Below are 17,573 nucleotides of genomic sequence, written 5' to 3'. Positions count from 1 at the left end.
TGGTCTCCAGGAATCCTGCTCCCTAGACGTGTCCCAGTGTTTATTCCTTTATCTTACCACGATGGATTGATGCAGACCTCCCACTTGAACCAATCCTCTGTTCCTTGCCTCGGAAGCACCATTAGGTAGAAACGATCCCACAAACCCCTATATAAAAAGAAAAGCAAAAACAAAACCAAAAATCTGTCCAACTCTATTGAAAATCGATATGAATATATCAGCTCTTAAATTCCCCTTAGAGAAAAGTATCTAAAAATGTTCCAGGCCCAGTCTGCTCCTCAAATCAAAATCTGATCCTTCCTCCTATGCCTATAATTTGAGGTTGATTTAAAACTGAGCTAAGTCTTTGGGGACAAAATGAGATGGTTTCTTTCTGCTAAAGGGAAGGAGAACTTAGGAGAAAAGTCTTGAAGAACATCTTCAAAGCTATGCTTTCTGAAGGACCGGTGAGATAGACTAAATAGAAAAAGTTTAAAAAAACAGGTGCTTCTCAGCCTGTAAAAATAATATCCGTTTTTGGAAAGTGTTAAGAAAAAAGTCCTACCTCCAGTTCTGACCTAGTGATGCTGATATGCTCCCGGGGAATCATGTTCTTTTTAAGAAGAGCGTCATTTTTTCTGTATCTCCCCCAACCAAGACTATTGAGTTGAGCTTTATTGTCAGGAATTTGTCTTGGTAAAGCAGTAGGTTTCCTTTTGTTTTCTAAAGGTAGTGAATTAACCTGTTGGAGAGATTAATTTAATGTTAGTTATTAAACTTGGATTGGATGCTTATTTTTTCCAAGAAGAATCCCCATAAGGTTGTAAAGAATAATGTATATGGAGTTTTGCTCAGTGCTTGGCACATAGTAAGCATTTAGTAGGTGTTAGCGGGTATTGTTATTGTTATTATTGCTGCTATGACTACTATTATTATGAGTGGTGGTGGTCCCTGGCCAGGCATCCGATCCTAGCTGCAGATCTTTACTGTGGGGAAGAAATGCATGTAAAGTGCTCAGTATAGTCTCTGGCACATAGTAAACATTTAGTGAATTTTAGCAAATTTATAAAGTGTGAATGGATTAGAGTCGATTAGGCTGCTGCCATAGAGACCAAAATTTAATGGCTCGAAGAAAAATAAATTTATTTCTTACTCATGTAACAGTACCAGGTAAGTGTTTCAAGTGTTAAAGAAAACTTCTCAGGCGATTTAGCCTTAAGCATGTATCAAAGTTTTATTAAGATCATGCAAGTAAGGGAAATGGACCCTAGAAGGCCACTTCCCAAATTCACTTTTGGCAGGAAACCTGATAGGAAAAGAATTCAGTTAGATAATCATTGTTAGACTAGACACAGAGAAAAAGGAAAGTCTGGTTAAAGGTCAGTAGACCTTTGATTGACAGTTGGCAACTGAGAATGTGGGTAATTGGGCATGTGGGTAATTGGTTTCCCCGAGCAAACCTTAATCCTATTAAAGTTCACAGAAAATTGCTTGAGCATTTTATTAGGAATGCTAACTTCTCAAAAAGAGGTTGTGAAGCAAAAATATTTTGCCCCCCCAAGACCAGGTATGGAACAGTTTCTCTTATGTGCAGGAGTTGGGATGGAAGACATTTCCTCCACCTACTCTGGGTCCTTCTGGCCTGGCTATGAATTAAATTCACATGAGACAGAATAACAGGAGAAAATTAAACAAAGCTTTAAAAACATGTATACATGGAAGAGACTCAGAAAAACTGAGCAACTTGCTAAAATGGTGGAGGCTCTCATCTTAAATACTATCTTCAGCTGCAAAGGATGATGTTGGGGGTTGGGGGAGTCAGTTGCAGGAGATCACCAGAAAAGCACAGTAAACAAGAGCAAGGTTATTATGCAGACCTAAGTCCTTGCCTTCTGCATTGATAAGAGTTTTTAGAGATAAGGTCATCCCCCCTTCTTCCTGGTACAGACAGGGAGACACCTTTACAGATGGAGATTTCCCTTACAAATGTAAATGTCTCTTACAAAGGATAACTTATACTTTTCAGAGTTTCTTTCATGTCTGCAGTTTTTAAAAGTAACCAGCCCAAAATAATCCTCATGCCAAAGAGACATATCTTGGGGTGGCTAATTCCAATCCCCCGTGGCTCCAAGCCCCTTTCCCCAAACCTTGCACTATGCAGCTCTTCCGTCTAGCTGTTCTTGAGATATATCCTTTTGTAATAAACTGGTAATCTAATAAGTGAACTGTTTTTGCAAGTTCTGTGAGCCTCTCTAGCAAATTAATTGAACTCAAGGAGGGGGTCTAGGGAACCTCTGATCAGAAGCCTAGGTAACAACCTGGACTTGTGATTGGCACCTGAGGTGGGGGCAAGCTTGTAGGACTTATTCCTTAACCTGTGGGTTCTGGCACTATCTCCATGTAGACAGTCTTGGGTGAAGTGGATCAAGGCTGCCCTGGGGAGAAAAGCACAAGATGTCCTGGCCTACATACTGATCTATATCGCCCTCCAGGAAGCATAGGACATCCTGACCTGATCCAATCTAATTCTTATCTGAAGTTATAGGACCACCCAATAACCAGACCCCACCTACACTGATACCATTTTAATGACTTTATTTTACATAATCTGTCCTTCATCTTGTAAAGAAATAACTCACATACCTATGCCTTATAAATTTAGCCCTACCCTCGAACCGTGTTTGTAGCTCTTCCCTCCCCATGGGTCTTGTCACCATGGTACTCCATGCTATTCTCTGAATAAAGGAGCACAACTACCAGACCTTGAGAGTCCAAGAAATCTTTCTTTCGACTCCTCGGCTCACTGAGCCTACATCATCGGGAATTGTGTTAAATTGTAGGACACCCAGCAGGGGTCACAGAATTGCTTGATGTGTGGAAAATCCACACCTCTGGTGTCAGAAGTGAAGTGTAGTAGATAGTGTGAGAGTAAAGGAGAGACATACAGGAGGTTTGTTTTTCCTTTAGACTTCTTGTGATTGAAACTAATCATATGTTAAGAGTATTTGACTGCCTTTACTATGGACTGGCTACTTGTGTCGTTTGCACACCTATCGGCAAATATTGAGCTGTTAATTTTGCATAATAATTTCTAGGAGGTTTTATATGTTAGGAACTGAGCTGTTTATGATATGAATTGCACAAATCTACCCTGTTTTTTAAATGTATTCTTTTGACTTTGATTATGGAGGTTTTTGCTGTGCAATTTTTTTTGTGTTGTCAAATTTAACAGTCTTCTCTTCCATGACTTCTGATTTGCATGTCATGTTTAGAAGGCCTTCCCCACTCCGAGACTGTACAAAAATTTCTTCCATTTTTTCCTAATAATTTTGTGGTTTTAGTTTTTACATTTAAATGTGTGCTCCATCTGTTAATTTCTTTTGTTTCAAGGTTAGAGGAATGGATTCAATTTTTTTTTCTAAGTGGCTACCCATTGTGTGAACATCATTTCTTTAATAATACATCTTGATCATATATCAATTTCCTGTATGTTGTTGGGTCTATTACTGGAATATTCCTTTGACGTGTCTATTTATGGGCCAGTATTATGTTGCTTTAATTAATGTATCTTTATATCATGTTTTAATATCTGGCAAGACTAATTTCGCATCATTACTTTTTTTTTAATGGAATTTTTCTGGCTAGTTTTACTTGTTTATTTTTCCATGTGAAAATAGTTCAAAAATACTGCTGATAATTTTTATTTGGATTGCATTAAATTTATATATTAACTTGGCAGAATTGACATTTTTATGATGTTGATGTTGAGTTCTTAAGCATGGGTGTAGTATACCTTTCCATTTGAAGAATATGTGTTGTTTTTAAATGACCTTTGTGGTTGTTGACTGTGTTTTTCTGCATGTGACAGATTTCTGAGACTGGACCACTTGGTTCATTTCTTAAACTGGCTGAAATTATTGTTTTTATTGCTGAGGCTCAAACTGTTTCACAAGTTTGGAAGATCTAGGAGCTGACCAATTGCTTGTGTAATGATATTCAGAGCAAACACACCTCACTCTAGGAAATGATGTGTGGATTTTGTCATTGATTTGCTGTCTCTACATGTTTGTGGTGGTTGCCTCATGGAATAGGAGCAAGAAGACCATGATACAGAAGGAGAACAATATCTGGAGCACAGATCTGGGGAAAGTGGTGGTTCAAACTCTTAAATCTGGCAAAATCTTTTGTAGGTTGAGTTTTCAAGAAACATACCCTGAACTAGGATTTATAAATCTCAGAGGCACAGGCAGTAGAGTGAAGTGAGACAAGGGAGGGAAGGAAGCCAATACAGGCTGTTATTGAGCGCCTTATCTCTGTGGGCGACTGTGGCTCAGTCATAGTTTGGACCTTTGGGAGAAAGTGTAGAACGTGCCTCAGAGTTGTCCCACCCAAAGGCCAAAGCATCTGGGGTATTTACCAGCTCCTACTTGTTGCTGATTGAAGGCTGTTCCTGGTGCCATCAATAACCAGTCACCTCTGGCTTGCCTTGAGCATGCACCTATGACTAGCAAAAGTCTCAGGCAGAGAGTCACAGATGCTTGTAGTTGGAAGTGGTCAGCCTGCAGAGGAACAGTGGAGGAGAGGCTCAGATACAACTGTCTTAAGAAGATTTAAATTTCTGCATCCTTAGCTACCAGCTACATGACCTGTTGGGAGAGGATTAGGGAAGTTAATTTTTGGGTTGTTTGTACCATCTACACTCCTTTCTTAGGAAATTCTGCCTTCACCCTCACCTGAGTGGGCATGTCTATGTTCTGAGCCTTGGAACTCTCTCTTTCCATTCTCATTCCTACCACACTGATTAGACCAGTGCCTAAACTTGTCTCAAAGTTAGCATTGTCTATGGGCTTGTCAATAACCTATGACTTGTTCTTGGAGTTTGTCTCCATTCAAACAAGCAGGGCAGGTCAGATTCCTCTTTTCGGGCTATGGAATTGCGAAACAAAGAGCCAGTTGCCAGTTAGCAGTAGGAGCTAGAATTAAAATGTTAATGTATAAAGGGAAGAACACAGGATGGCTGTGTTCAAGCAGCAATCATGAACGAGCTGGTTGCGAGAGAGAGGAATATGGAGAATGAAGGAGAGAGAGAGAGAAAGAGATGAGAAATAGTGTTAAGAGGCCAAACCCCAAAGGTTCCTTGTTTCTTGCCTTTCCTGAGTTCTGGTTGTTCAAATTCTCCTACTTTCCCATGAGGCATTTTTTTATCCTCAAACTATAACCACCTCTTCCCTTAGTATGAGTGAGCTACTGTTAGTTGTCTTGACCAAAAACACATTGGCAGAAAATTGGAGGGTGGTCTCCTAAGAGTGACTCAAGTTCTTCTCCATTTCTGCTGTCCCTTTTCCCTCCTCTGTGTCTGGGGGCAGCTAATCTGCCAGTCCCCTTGTCATGGTTGTTGCCAGCCGCTGTGAAAGGCTCCAAGAAATAAAATCCAGAGAAAATGCTAGTCATTAAGTGGAATAGGCTTGTCCTTCCCAGAACAGGCAGTGATAAGATCATACAGCTTACTCTATAAGGAAACTAAATTTTCATCCTCTCAAGAAAAGAGGAAACCTGATTAAATCCTTTATAGTGGTAAGCCCTGTGCTTTATAAATGGGTCCTGACAGTAAAGAGGTTACGGTGAGGAAGTTTTAGCAAATTTCCTTAATGAAACTTGATGAGATCCTCTCACCTGAGTTTTTACTGACTTAAGCTTCTTTGAGGAACAGCCTCACCTACCATCCACAGAAGAAGCTCAGTTGACCAAGTATAAACAGGCAAAAACAAGCCAGAAGGCCTAAATTCAATCCATTCACACTAAACAAATATGACCCACAATCAAGCTACATTAAATACAAGCTGAAATGACACACGTAACAGATATTTATTCAGCAAAGAAGGTTATGTTCAGGCTTGTGCTAGGTGCTGACAGCATAGAAGAGAATAAGACAGACATGTTCCTGCTCTCAGAATATGGGCTGTGGGGGAACATGGACACTGAATATGTCCTTATAAGCAAGAGTGTCACCAAAGGGAAGGGTATGAGAACAGGTCAGGAAGCCTTCCCCAATAGACTTTTTTTTTTTTTTTAAAGCTGAAACCTGAGGAATGAGCTGGGGGAAGAGCCTTCTAGGAAAAAGGATACTATTTGAGGAAGAGGGCAGCCTCCCACCTGGTTTCATATGATTTCTTTGTGTAGCTAAAACTCCAGCTCCAACGCCACACAGGGCTCTTTTCTTGGAATAGCAGTAGGTTTTGATCACCTGTTTGTTGCCTTACAGGCTGATGGCCCCTGCTTCTGCCCCCATGGGCTCTCTGGCTGCAGAGACGATGGCTGCCGCATGGGGCAGGCCAAGAGTGCCAGAGAGTTAACACCTCTTATGGGGTTTTCTCCTGATGTGGGTCAGGAGTTGGAGGACAAATACCCCAGCTTCCTTACCCTTAGTGGGACCATTCTGAGGTGTGTTTACACAGCCCCTCAGAGGATCCCGACTGAGACTGAGGCTCTCGTGACCCTTAGTGATAATCTGCTCATCAAGAAGTCGTTAACTGGCTTTCCTCCTTTCTCTGCCTACTTCCTCACAGTGCTTCCTGGTATCACCTCCATGAACGTGACCTGAAATCCTTATCTTGGGGTCTGCTTTTGAGGGGAAGCCACACTAAGACCATCTCTAAACCCTATGTGTTTGCTTTTAAGCTGATTGTCATGATTGTGTCTGTAGCTTGTGGGGATTCCTGGGGGTAGAAAGGGAGGGGAGGGACATTCAGGACCAGAACTTCTATTTTCCAATACTCCTGCTTCTTCCATAATCGGAAGGCTTGCTTTGTGTGTGTGTGTGCGTGTGCATGTGTGTGTGTGTTTGTGTGTGATTACAAGTAAATCTTCATGAGGAAACTGTTGAGGACATCTACCTAAAGTTATTTTTCTCAAGAAAGCTTATGTTAATAAGCAGAGAATGGGGCAGCAAACCGTGGGGGAATGAGCCCTGACCTGGGAGTCAAGGGACCTGAGTCAGATTCTGTTATAGAGTCACTCACTATGTGACCTTGGGCAGGAAATTTCATCTCTCTAGGCTTTGGTTTCCTCATCTGTGAAGTGGGGAGGTGGGACTAAGTGATCTTCAGGGTCAGCATTCTAGGGTGATCTTTGAATATATTTCATTGACTCCATGGCATGCAAGCTCTGTTTCAAGGGCACCCCCAGGGTCTGCCAGGGAAGGGTGAAGGAAGGAAAAGGGGGATGGACCCTCATTCATTCATCAAGTAGTTCTTGAAGCCTGCTGGGTGCCAGGTACTGTTCCAGGCATTGGGGATAGAGGTGAACAACTGATTGTCAGTCGCCCACTCTGATTGAATCAAAGAAGGCCTTGAATGAGGTGAGGGTTTGGAGGTCAAAAAAAGAGCAGAAAACAAGTCTCCTCCTCACTTCATTATTTGATTGGCACCTATTGATACATGAATGCAGGTTTAAAAAAAAAAAATTAGATTACCCTTTTGCTATCTAGTAGGAAATAGAGCGCTATGGGAAAATGACATTCAGGATAGGGATATTTTAATAGGAAAAACTTGTGACTATGGGTGCTGCCCTGGAGTGTGAGATGGGATGGGTAATTATGGCCGGGGACTTGGGGCAGCCCAAGGATGTGGGTGCCTGTCTGGGGGCAGGAAGAGGGATTGGTTCAGAGGTAAGGGAGGGACCGCCCATTTTAAGCCTTCCCTTCTTGGGCCTCCCAATTTTCCCAATGGCTAGTTATAAAGTCACCAGGCAGGCCACAATGCCGTTTTCTATAAACAAGGGATGGAGGTGGGGAGGGGGTGAAAATAGAAATAATTTATTATCCTAAACTAACAGATCTGGGCGTAGGCCCAGTGCTACTGAAAGGGTCCTTTTCATGATGTGTGGGCAACTCTCTCCACTTCTTAAGTCATCAGAGAGGTGATTGGAATGGCTTTTAAACATGGACTCTGTCGAGTGATGCAAAAGTCCCATGATTTACAACCCAAAAAAGTTTATCTTGCTCTGGGAAAAAAGAAGGCCTTGGAACTGGAGCTTCACATTTAGAAGCCAATAAAAACATCTTAAAATAACACCCCCTCCTTCCTCCTGCTTCATAATGAGAAATGGAGGATTTAGCAAGAGGTGGGGGGCTGTGGGTAGGACAGTCGCAATCACCAGTGATTGAGCTTTGAGGTCCAAGGACTTTGTTGTGGGCACTGGAACCCTAATGATTTATAATTAACTCCAACAAGAAAAACCAAATGCCGTGCACTTTCCTAACAGAGCTACAAAAATAACCACATTCACAGTGTTTGCAAAATTGGAAACAAATGTCCCAAGGAACATAACAGCTCCATGCTGTCCTACCCAAGCTTTGGAGGAAGAAAAATACTGGCACTCAGTCACGACCACAGATAATGAGCCAATATCGTTTGTCATGGGAAATTCATCTAGGCAAAATTGGATTGCACCATTAGCCCTCAGTGACTCTGAGAAATGACCATACTGAAGTGCCTTAAATTAAAATCAGCCAAGGGATGGGTCTAACGTCCTCTTTCCCCTAACTGCTGAGTTTTATTTCTTTATCCCCTTTTATAACATAGTGGAGCTGTAAGGGGGGAAATAATCAATGCCTGATTGTACCCTTGTTCCTGAAATGGCTCAGACCCATGTGGTTCTTTTTTCAAAGTGGGTACGGACAAAGGTAATGACCATGAAAAGTACTGGGGGGCTCTGAGGTGGTACAGAAGGGCATAGTGACCTAATTCACTGTTGAAGGATGATGAGGAGGGGTGCTGGTGATTTGGCATCTGGATTAATAACCTATAACCTTAGTTTACATATGAAATTTTTTTAAGGCTATTTGAATTCTACTCTAGAAGTAATCTTAGTTCTTGTGCTGATGTGGAATATGAAAAGTTTTGTTACAGGAGTTTACTCGGTTAGAAGAAATTCTCTATCTATAGGGGCCCTTTGATGCTATTAAACAGTGAAATCACGCAGCAAAGGACAGAGTTAATGGTTCTAAAACCATAATGAACTAAATCTAGGCATTACAGTAAACAGTTTACAGGCATCTCCTTTAATTTGCACAATCCTATGAAACAGTCTTTAATAGAATTCCTGTTTTACAGATGAGAAAACAAAGCCTCTGAAAGGTTCAATAACTTGCCAGACTGCAGTTAGCAAAAAGCAGAGCTGGGGCAAGGAACCACTGCTCTTTGACTCCAATGCGCATGCTCTAAAGTCACTCTTGGGTGGATTTCTATGTATTTTTCCCCTTTAGGCCAATGCTTTCCGAACTGTGGTTCATCAGCTCCCAGGGGCCGTAGGAAAATTTCAGATGACCTTGCTACTATTTCCCTAATTCTGTATGTCAGAGAGATAGGGAACAAAACCCTTTCAACTCTCACATCTCGTAATCCTCCCTCCATTTCTATGAATTAAGTCACGTGCCTCACCTCAGGGGACCCACGACAGTAATATTAGCTGAGCGAGAAGCAATATAGGTGAGTGAACTTTCAAACTGACTAACTTAAAGGTAGCAGCAATAAAATGTGAACTTGAAAAGTGCCTGAGAATCAACTGTATGAACCTTGTCAGTTTATGTAAACTGTGAGCAATGAATATGCAAATTTTCTACACATTTTCCTGCCTATGCACTTCTGTTATACACTTCTAGCAGACCTGGGTATGGCCTCCTGGGAAAATGGGAGTTTAAGCTTTCTGCAAAAGTCACCTATGAGACTAAGAATTTCCACTGTCTCTGTCCAAAACATGGGATTAGTGAAGAAATTCTCCTTGTTTTTCGCTTGAGAGAAGTTAATTCTTCCTATGGGAAATTTTTTTAACGTCCTAAAACTATCTGAACTTCAGGAACTTGAACCTTGCATCGTAGCCGCCTTTTGCCCCTAAGGAATATAATCTATCCAAGCTGTTAAATTGTTGTGAACTCCAATAATAGGACATTTTTATAGTGTTCAGGATATGAAACTGAAGCGTAGTAGACTGCTGTGTGTATGTGTATTTGCTCACATTCAAAAACTAGTTAAGCATTTCAGATCTCTTTAGATTTATACAGGGTTATTTATTACAAGGCTCCTGAACTTTCTAGAGGCAGCAATCTTCCGGTGATCTTAATCAAGCTGTTCTCCTCTATCCTCCCACAAGGCTGACTGTTTGGTTCTTTCTTTTTCTCTCTCTTTCCTCCTCTTTTTCTTTTTTTATTGAGCTTAGCCTTAATGGGGAAATAAAACATCAAATACATCTGAAAAAAATCCAGTGGTAAAATTTGCAAATGGGAATACAATTTGAAGGCAATGCCAAAGTTAAGCAGCCAGTTTTTTTTTTTTTTTAATATTCTCTGTTAATTAGGCTGCAGATTTTAAATCTTAAACATGTGCAGAGTTGTGAGGGATCTCGTGTATAGAAAGAGGCTTAATTCCAGCAGCTCCTGATATTGACTGTTCAGTTTTGCAAGGGTCACAATAGACACCATCAACAACTCGTATTTTTTTGTGTGCCTTCCGCACATACAGCAGTATGGAGGGAAGAATCAGGGAAAGTTAGAGCTGGCCTGAACTCTGATGTCATCTACCAGTGGTTTCCAATTTTTTAGGTCAGAAAACAAAGAAAATCTTATCCAGTTAGCCTGGAGCCGCTACATATGGAGCGTGTGTGCATGCGGGTGCATGTGTGCCTCGCATTCCTCTGTTAGGACAGAGCATCTGTCTACTGGGAGTGGGTGCACAAAACTCTCGAGATTGCAGTTTGAAAGTTCCAGTTCTTGGACCACGCTCTCATTTTATTGAGGGAGAACTCAAACTCCAGAAAGCTGAGCTGGCTTGTTCAAGGTCACACTGCTGGAAGGAGATGGAGCAGGCACTTGAACTAGGTCTTACGTTTCTGAGCATTCTGCTCTTTTTTTTTTGCTTTTTTTACCTGCTAAATTTATTGTACATTCTTTTGCTTCACATTGTCATGTATATTTAAACAAATAAGTCCACACTTGCCTTCCTGTTAGTTTCTTTGGAAACCATACCAACAGTTTAATTATGTTTTCTTCCCATTCTAAGGAAGGATTACAAAGGGATTGTTTGTGTGCTTGCCTGTTTGTTTGTCTGTCTGTTTGTTTTTTCCAGGTTTATTGAGATAAAATTTACATATAACAGCCCTTTCTTTTTCTACTACAATGCACTGTTTCATAGAATGCAGAGAAATTACCCATGTTTGCTAGTGAGAAATACAGTGAGATATATGTACAAAGATAAAGTTAGTGTATATGTAAGGATAAGGTTGAATACTTTACAAAGACTCATTAAGGTGATCATTAAAAATATGTATATATAGCTATTGAATTAGGAGTGTGAGAAATAACTGTGAAAGATTGGTGTAACAGTGTTGTAAAAACTAAGGATTCTACATCCACTCAGATTTCTTCGTGTTTTTAAGATCTCATCACTCTTCAAAGAAAACTAAACTAGAAATTGTAAACATTGCATTATGAGTTTTGTTTATGCAAAAAAAGAAAATAACCAATTTCAATCAACAGACCTCTGTAATTACAATTTAGAATTACTTCTAACTCATCTGTGATAACATAATTAAATTTTTTTCTCAGAAAATCTCTATGCAAAATATCTCTGCAACTTCTGTTCCAGCAAGTACAGTAGTTTCTGCCTTCAAGGGACTCACTATCAAAAGTCTCATCTTATATTATCACCTTTTGGTTGGAATTTTGCATTTCCTTTGTCACCAGGAAATAGTTGTCATGTGGATATATGGATGTTTTTGGAGTTGTCCTGGGTTTCCTACCAAGCAAATGCCTGAGGTTTGGGCAGGCTCAAATCCAGTAGGGGCTGGAGTAGGCAGGCAGTATAGCAATTCAGAATCCAAGAAGTCAAACTGTTGGCAAAAGCAGCACAACAGAGATTTATGCTCTGCCCTGTATAATCCCTTTTGCTGAGGGGGTGGTGGGGGTCCCAGGTCTTACTTCTTTAGGCAGAAGGGAATCAAGAGATGCTAGGCTGGGCAAATCCTTCTCAAGATTAAGCCAGGGGCAGAGATGCTGGGATTTCCTTACTATCTCCAACCCAAGTCATCTTTGCAATGGACAGGCTAATACTGTAGAGCCAAAGCTTTCATTTATAAGCAGGATTTGGTTCTCTTTCTGTTCTTTCTTAAATAGTCTTTTTTTTTTTTTTTTTTTTTTGGTGGACAATGAGAAACTAGACTTCACAATTTTTCAGAGCTTGGGTGGTCCAATTACCAATTTTTTGTTGAAAGTTCTGCAGCACACTGACAATAGCCATGAAGTCCCGGCAGTCAGGCATACCTCCCCAGGACTTTGAGAACATGTAGATTTCAGTGCCCGTGCCAAAAGCCACACCCGTTTCCAATTCCTCTGTTACTCTTGCAAGATGAAGGTGAAGGTGCATCCCAGCCAAAACGAACTGGTAGGGCACAGCCTTTGAGTATGTGATAGGTTCTGGGAAGCTGCCGCCTCCACCCTAAAACTAAATACTACTCTGTTTTCTGTTGTCTCAGGCCTATATTTCTGTCATTAAAGATTTATCAACCCTCTGATTCTAAAAAAAAATTCTGTTTTTCTTCAAATGTGGAGAAATCATACTTTAACTGGATTACCACCTTCATGAGAATTATTTCATTTCTTTGATTCTTAGATGCATTCACTCCCACATTTGAACACTTCTGAAATGCTCATTTAGTGTACAATGTATGTGTTTAATGTGGTGTTCCATTTTTATTTCTTGGAAAGTTGTTATTAAATTGATGATTCATTTTAAAGGGATAACATCTTATACTCAGGAGAATACCATAGCTTCTTTAGTTAATTTCTAATTTTGACTCTAAATGAAATTGTGCAACCGTAAGATCATGGTGGTGGTGATGGAAGAGGAGGAAATGTGGGGAGAGTGGGGGAAGATTCTTGAAATGGGCCAGGGACTATGCTAGAGAAAATTTTGCTGACATTTTTACTTGCGATTATGGTTTTGACCTCCATTCAGCTACCTTTAACTGAGCATTTCCCCACTAATTGGGGTGGGGAAATTTGGATCTGTTTCATCATTGCTATCAAGAGCCATTTGTTTATTGCCTGCTATATAAAATTACAAAGAGATACAAAGCACAGCCTTTGAACCTCAGGATATGTTGATTATTGGAAATTGAGAGGTTTTTGTTACTTTATTGGTGTAACAGGGTGGGGACAGCCTTCCATGAAATATTATTTTTTGGCAACAGCTTTGTTAAGATATAATTCACATACCATTCAAATCACACTTAAAGAATATAATTAAATGGATTTTAGTGTGTTCACAGAGTTGGGCAAACATCACCACAATCAATTTTAAAACATTTTTATCACCCCAAAAAGAAATCCTAAACTGTTTATTAGTCATCTCTCATTCCTCCCATTTCCCCCAACTCTAGACATCACTATTCCGTTGACATTTGAAATCCAAAAATACAGCATGGTGGAGGGCCAGACTAGGCCAATGAACCAGGAGTTAGAAGTTTCAGGAAGATTCTAAATTTTGGTATTGCTTCTTAGAAATTACTTAATTTCTTTGAACCACATTTTCTTCATCTGCAAATTTGAGATAATGACACTCACGTCACAGGTAGTTATTATTAATGTGGTGGTTGTGAGAATTAACTAAGATAATATATATGAAAGTACCAGCACTGGGCATGTTACATAGTAGGTTCAGAAAGTTATTTTCTTCATCCTTTCGTCTCTCTTCAGGATGGGCCCCGAGTTGAATTGCTGAAGAATGACTGATTTCTCTCTTCCCTTGATGTGAAGACTGAGTCTTTTGTAGGTGCCACCTCAGTGTTCCCTCCCAGAAATCCCCTTTTGGAGGTAGGTAAAGCCCATTACTGTTGCTGGTGACACCTCAACTCAGTTGTTAACCTGATGATACAAAACAAAGGGTCTGGTTTCTATTTTCTTAGTAAATAAAAAAAAAAGCCGTGTCACCCACTTTATTTAGATAATAGGAAGTCAGCCAAAACTCTCAAAATTTCCACCATTTGGGTGGTTTTCAGAGGGATACAGAGTCCATGGAACCAAAGTGGTCAGTAAGGGTGATGGATGGAGAACAAAAACTATGACTCTTTCAGCACCCCCCTGTGAACATCCATGCAGTGTAATGAAAAAGAGACGAGGGCCGCTGGGCTCCGAAAATCAATCCCATTGGCTTTTGACTCTGGAAAAGCCCACAGCAGTTCCAAGACTATTCTTTGAAAATCTCAGAGAGATCTGGCTTGTCTTTATTCTCATCCTTTAGGAGTAGGGAGTTAAGGAGTGTTTCTTTCTGAGTGTGGTGGATGGTGAAATTGAAATGTAGGGCAATTTCTGTGGTCTGAGAACCTGAAGTCTTTGAAGGAGAACGTTTATGATGACCTTCTCATGATTCTAAACCCTCTGCTCCTGCTTCTGCCAGAATCAGGACGCTCCTGAGAGCTTTTGGCTCTCCCTATGTCTCTCCTGACTTCTGCCAACATCAGCTCCAGGTTATTCAACTAAGAACAATTTAGTCAAAAATAAGAAATCAACATAGCTATTTGGTAAAAGAAAAAAAAACGTAAAATGAATGTTCTTCAGACATTATTCCTTGATAATTTTGGCCCAGGATTGTGGCTTATTTGCACCCTTTATTCATCTTTTAAAGATTTTGCTCATTTAAAAGTTAACTTTTCAATTTTTTCCCTATATATTTATAATTATATTTCAAATTCATTTCCAGCCCATTATTCCTATTCTTTGGTGTTTGTTGGAAGTGGAAAGTTGGGATAATAGGATTTAGTTGAAACATCCGAAATATCTAACAATTCTTAGTGTTATGAAATAAACACACAGTTCCAAATGCTATGTGTGGTGTAACCCTATATTTATAAAATAACAATAATGTATAGAGAAGGTTTTGGACAACTATACACCAAAGTCTGAATAGTGTTTGGTTAGGTAGAATTATTTTGCTTATTGGTATTTTTTTAATCCATTCAACAAAATTTTAAGCTCCTACTAAATGTTAGCCATATTCTCTATGTTAGAGATATAGCAATAAAGAAAAAGACGAGAAAAATTTGCCTTCATGAAGATGCATACTAGTGGGGAGAGGGAATAGATAAAAGAACTAAGTAAAATATGTCATAGGTTAGACAGTAAAAAGTACTGCAGAGAAAAATGAAGGAGGGAAGGGGGATAGAGTGTTGGGGAAGGGTTCCAATTTTAAAATAGATCATCAGGAGAGGTCTCACTGTCAAGGTAATTTTTAAGTAAAGACCTAAAGGAGATGAGGGCATGAGCCAGGTGGACATCTGGAGAAAACTCATGTTGGAACAAGGAATAACAAGTACAAAAGGGCTTCCAAGGGAACACGGCTTGTATGTGTGTGCGTGTGTGTATGTGTGTATCTGTATGTCTGTGGATATATGGTATGAGATAAAGAGAGTAGGCAGGAGTGAATCCAAGTTTTTGTTTTGGGCAACTGGAATGATACAACTGCATCAACTGAGATGTGGAGGTCTGCAGGAAGGTGGAGTTTGGGAGGCCAGATCAAGAGCTCAATTTTGGACCTTTTAAGTTTGATGTGCTTATTAGTCACTCAAGATTCTTCTCTAATGAGAACGCATTGTTTCTGAAATTTGGCAAAAAACAATAAATGACATTATAAAAGACATCCTATTGCAGGACTAGGTTGTTCCAACAAACCTTCTATTGTTGGCCTAAATTGTTCAGTTGACTACATTTCTTTGGCCACATTGTTTTCAGTCAAACCATCTGGACCTGGTGTACATAGGGGGCAATTCTGGGTAACCACAAAGCACACTTGTTCCTAGGACCACCCTGCTTAGAGGAAAGTTGAAAGCATACTCAACATTGCTTTGCTGTCTTGGCTTTCAGGGTCATTGACTCAACTGCCTTCCTAGATGCTTGTTTTAACCCTCTGATCCCATAAGCCCTCCAGACTTCCTGGACTTTTGACTCTTCCATCAGCATCTCTGATTTTAGATATTCACCTGAAGTTTCAAGGCTCTGGAGCAGCTGGACCCATAGTTCTTCCTGTCCCCTGATGGTCCCTGTCTAGTCACCCCCATCCTAGAACCAACATGCTCTAATAAATCAATTCACACTACATTTCTTGAACACCTATTTTGTACAAAGCACTGTACTAAGCGTTTTTGGGACGATAAAGAATTTGAGATGTTGCTCTACAGTCCCGGAGGTTCCAGTGCTGTGGGGGCTGTAAGTATACACCATGACATGGTGATGACAAGCATTTACTAGTGTGGAGAGGAATCTAGGGCTCTGATTTTTGTAGTAATGACCTACTTAGTCCCACCAGCTCTGCTCCAGCATTTTATAAATTTTTCTCAGAGGCCTTTTTTGTCCTTTTCAAAATTTAGCCTTTCTTCTTTTTTTAAATTCTGATTATAAAGTAATGGATATTCATTGTAGAAAACATGGGAAAAACAGAAAAACATGAAGAAAAAAACCTACTGATGATCTTATCATTCGGAGATAGAATGTTACTGTTAATATTTGAGTGTATTTCTTCTCATTCTTTAAAAAAAGTTTTACTGTTGGCATTTTCCCACATCATTAATATTCTTTGGAAGGATTTTTTTTCTGAGCTGAATGGAATTGATGCCTCACCATTTGTTTACTGGTCCGCGGATGTTGAATCTTTTCGTGTTTTCATAGCTAAGTTCCTCCTCGCTTATACATAGGCCTGATGTTGAGGCTGTCCTAGGATACCTGAGAGTAGAATCTCATGCAAATGGGGGTGTGCCCAGGTGGAGTGCACTTGGGTGAGAGAGGTGCAGCCACTTGAGGCATGAATAGCAGGCACTTAATTAATCCATGCCCCTCCCAAGCATGCACACGCACGAACATAACAGAGCTCACTGCTGAAAAGTCAAAGGGGGCCTTTGTTCTATATTTAAAAAGCTGCTTATCATTGCTAGACCAAAGAACTCTGAAATCATATGATTTTAATATAGTACATCTTTTTATGATAAACATTGGTAGTTATTGTCAGGAGTCCATAAAGTAGAAATGACACAGGACCTTTCTTTCAAAGAGTAGAGAATGATCAAAGCAAGGTGCAAGAAAGTGGCATCATGGCTCCCCTATTAATGTAGATGTGTGTCCCTACTTCAGTGAGATTCCTCCAGGAGAGTGAGCTTATGAAGCGAGAAAAGAAATAGAAAAAAAATTGGAAAGACGATATTGTATCATTGTAGAATTTGAAAACCAATAATGCTTTCAAGGCTGGTATGTGGAACTTGCCCTTCTCTTTTGGCTATTCTAGCCACAGATGAGTGTTTCTGTGCCAATTAGAACATTCTTGAGGTGTTTTCCTTTTCTTCACGTGATGTTGGTTGCGATCCCATGCTTACTATTATTTATAAATTAATTTCTGGCATTTGTAGTAAATTCTAGAAAACCCAATAAAACCACAAGTGTGCAGTTAAATCCTACTTTTTTTTCTATTTGTTTTTTATTTTGAGGTTAACCTTTTTGTTTTTCCTGTGGGAAAGACAAGACAGTTAAAAAAAATGTTTCTAGCAATGGATGGGTGGTT

General features: G+C 40.0%; 1 long non-coding RNA gene across 4 annotated transcripts in view; it reads left to right on the top strand.

The window, feature by feature from the left end:
• LOC139075259 (uncharacterized) overlaps positions 1-17,573 on the top strand; it is a 427,158-nt gene that overhangs the window by 58,072 nt on the left and 351,513 nt on the right. For all 4 annotated transcript variants that reach the window (XR_011525464.1, XR_011525463.1, XR_011525465.1 and 1 more), the window contains exon 3: positions 13,727-13,843. This is a non-coding gene — a long non-coding RNA (uncharacterized lncRNA). The remainder of the gene's footprint in view (positions 1-13,726; positions 13,844-17,573) is intronic.

Source organism: Equus przewalskii, chromosome 13, assembly GCF_037783145.1.
Source record: "Equus przewalskii isolate Varuska chromosome 13, EquPr2, whole genome shotgun sequence".
NCBI lineage: Eukaryota > Metazoa > Chordata > Mammalia > Perissodactyla > Equidae > Equus > Equus przewalskii.
The sequence above is the reverse complement of the archived record's forward strand: the minus strand, read 5'-3'. Positions and strand labels throughout refer to the sequence as shown.